We start from the raw sequence: 2500 nt of genomic DNA, 5'->3' as shown, positions 1-2500 counted from the left end.
GCCTCTTCTTCTTGCCCGGAGCCCGGTGGAAGAAGAAGACGAGCCGGCGGGCGGGAGGGCTCGGCCGCCGCCGCCGCCGCCAACCTTCGGGTGGCGCGCGAGGCCCCCGCGCCGGGTCGCGTCCCGCTCCAGCGGCGGGCGGCCCGAGCCGCGCCTCTCCTGCCGGGTTCGGTGCCGGGCTACTGAGGGAAACCCCGGGTCCCGGGCCAGGAGGGCGCAGGTGGTGGCGGCGGACGTTCGGGCGCGCCCCCGCGGGCGGACGCTCCTCCGAGGGCGGCAGCGGGGGAGGCACCCCCGCGGGGCCCAGCAGGTCGTTTCCCTCGCCCCAGGGCCAGGTACCTAGCGTCCGCGCTTCCGCGGCCCTCCCTTCGGCGAGCCCGGGGGGTCGAAGGCCGCGAAGCCGGGCGGCGGTTTAAAGACTCGGGTGGCTCGGCGCGGCCCGCGAGGGGGTCGGGCGGCGGCGCGAGGCGGCGGGTTGCCCCCAGGGGGGCGGGAGTTGCTCCCGCGAGGCCCCTGGGAGTCCGTCGCCCGCTCGTCGTCCTCCCTGAGGCGGGCGGCCGTGCCGGGGAGGGGGTCCCACTGCCCCCCCCTCTCCGCGGCCCGGCCTCGGCGGAAGTCCGGGCCGCGGCGCGTTCGGCCGAAGGGCCGGCTCGCCTGCCTCGAAACGGGCGGCCCCGGCGGGAGGAAGCGCCGTCTCCGGCGCGCGCTCTCTCTCTCGCCGGGGCGGCGAGGCCCCGCGGCGGGGTCTCGCCCGGTAGGTCCGCGGGGCCCCACCGCCCCTCCGTGCCGTGGGCGCCGCGCGGCGCTCTCCGCTTCCCCCCGCCTCTCCTTGGCCCCCCTCGGCCGAGCGGCTCGGCGGTCTCCGGTCGCCCGCCGCCGTGCAGGGCGGCACCCCGGCCGAGCGGCGGCGGCGCCGCTCGCCGTTAACGGTCGTCCGGAAGACGCCCCCCGCCGCCTGCGGCCGGCCCGGCCCGGGCCCCGACCGTCGCTGTCCCGTCGCCCTTTCCCCGGGCCTCGCTCGCCGGGCGAGGCCGGCGCGCGCGGGCGTGGGCGTCGCGCTCCCGGTCTCTCTCCGCCCGCCAACGGCGGGGAGAGCCGGGCGCCGCCCCCGCTCCGTGGCCGTCCGCCCTCGGGTACGGCGAGCCGCCCTCGGGGAAGGGGGCCCAGGCGAGAAGCGGCGGCGGCGGTCCCGGGAGGGGCGAGCCGCGCCGGCGCGCGGGCCGGCGTCGTCCGGCGGGCCGCGGGCGGTGCGCGTCGCTGGCTCGGGTGTCCGGCGGTGTCCGCCTCCGGCGCGCGGGCGGCCGAGCCGAGGGAGCCGTCTCTCCGCCGTGGCGGGGGGTGTGAGGCGCGCGCGGGGGTGAAGCCGGCAGGCGCCGCGGGGCGTAGCCCGGCGTTCGGAGGGGGCGCGTGCGTGGACCCGCGGGCCGCCCGGGCGCCGCTGCTCCCCGCAGCAGCGGCGTCCGCGCGCGCCGATTCGAGGTCGGGCGGTCGGCGCGCGGCCGGTGGCGCGCCGCGGCTTTCCGCGCGGAGGCCGGGCCGAGCCCGGGCGCCTGGGCCGCCTCCGAAGCGGACGAGGGGCGTGTGTCGGGAGCGCGTGCTCCCCGCCCTCGCCGCTCGGGGTTTTGGGCTGGCCGAGGCCTTCTTCCCGCGTTCCTTGGCAGCCTGCCTCTCTCGCTGTGCGTGTGCCGGTACGGTCAGCCGAGGCGAGGCCCTGACGCCGTCGCGCCGCGGGGCGGGCGGCGGGCCGTCCTCAGAGAGAGGGGCCGCTTTTCGGCGAGCGGTCCCGGCCCCCCCGCGCGCGCGGGGCGGCGCCGAAAGCCAGACAACTCTTAGCGGTGGATCACTCGGCTCGTGCGTCGATGAAGAACGCAGCTAGCTGCGAGAATTAATGTGAATTGCAGGACACATTGATCATCGACACTTCGAACGCACTTGCGGCCCCGGGTTCCTCCCGGGGCTACGCCTGTCTGAGCGTCGCTTGACGATCAATCGCCGGCCGGGCCGCCGCCCGCCTCTGGCGGCGGCGGCCGCAGGCAGCGGCGCGGCTGGGGTTGCCTCGCAGGCCCGTGCGCGCGCGGCGCCTTCCTTGCCGCCGCGGGGTCGGGGATCCGTTCCCCGCAGCCCGGCGGCGGCGGCGGCGGGCCGTGGCGTCCGAAGGCCTTCGTCCCCCTAAGTCGAGACTCGGGGAGCGCTCCGATGCTCCCCGCTCCCGGAGCGCCCGCTGTGCGGAGCTCGTCCCACCGTGGGGCCGCCGGGGTTTCGCCGGAGACCCCGCGCGGCGGTGGGGGAGAGACGTTAGTGTCGGGGCGTGGCGGGGGAGGCGCGGGCCTCGCCCCCGGCTTTCCCGCGCGGGCGGCTGTCTGCGGGTGGGTACCGCGGCGGTACCGTGCCGTGCTGCCGCGCGCGCGAGCGAGCGCCGGGGACGGGGATAGCCTCCCCGCGCCCGCGAGGCACGTCCGTCTCTCCCCGGTGGGCCGTCTCCGGGCGCGCGTCCGACGCG

The 2500-nt window shown here is 79.7% G+C and overlaps 1 non-coding gene across 1 annotated transcript; it reads left to right on the top strand.

The window, feature by feature from the left end:
* The first annotated feature begins 1824 nt into the window (after positions 1–1824).
* On the top strand, positions 1825–1977 carry LOC135998636 (5.8S ribosomal RNA). Its single transcript, XR_010607566.1, has one exon. It is a non-coding gene; the product is annotated as a 5.8S ribosomal RNA (ribosomal RNA).
* The last annotated feature ends 523 nt before the right edge of the window (positions 1978–2500 follow it).

This window comes from Caloenas nicobarica, chromosome 25, assembly GCF_036013445.1.
Source record: "Caloenas nicobarica isolate bCalNic1 chromosome 25, bCalNic1.hap1, whole genome shotgun sequence".
NCBI lineage: Eukaryota > Metazoa > Chordata > Aves > Columbiformes > Columbidae > Caloenas > Caloenas nicobarica.
The sequence above is the reverse complement of the archived record's forward strand: the minus strand, read 5'-3'. Positions and strand labels throughout refer to the sequence as shown.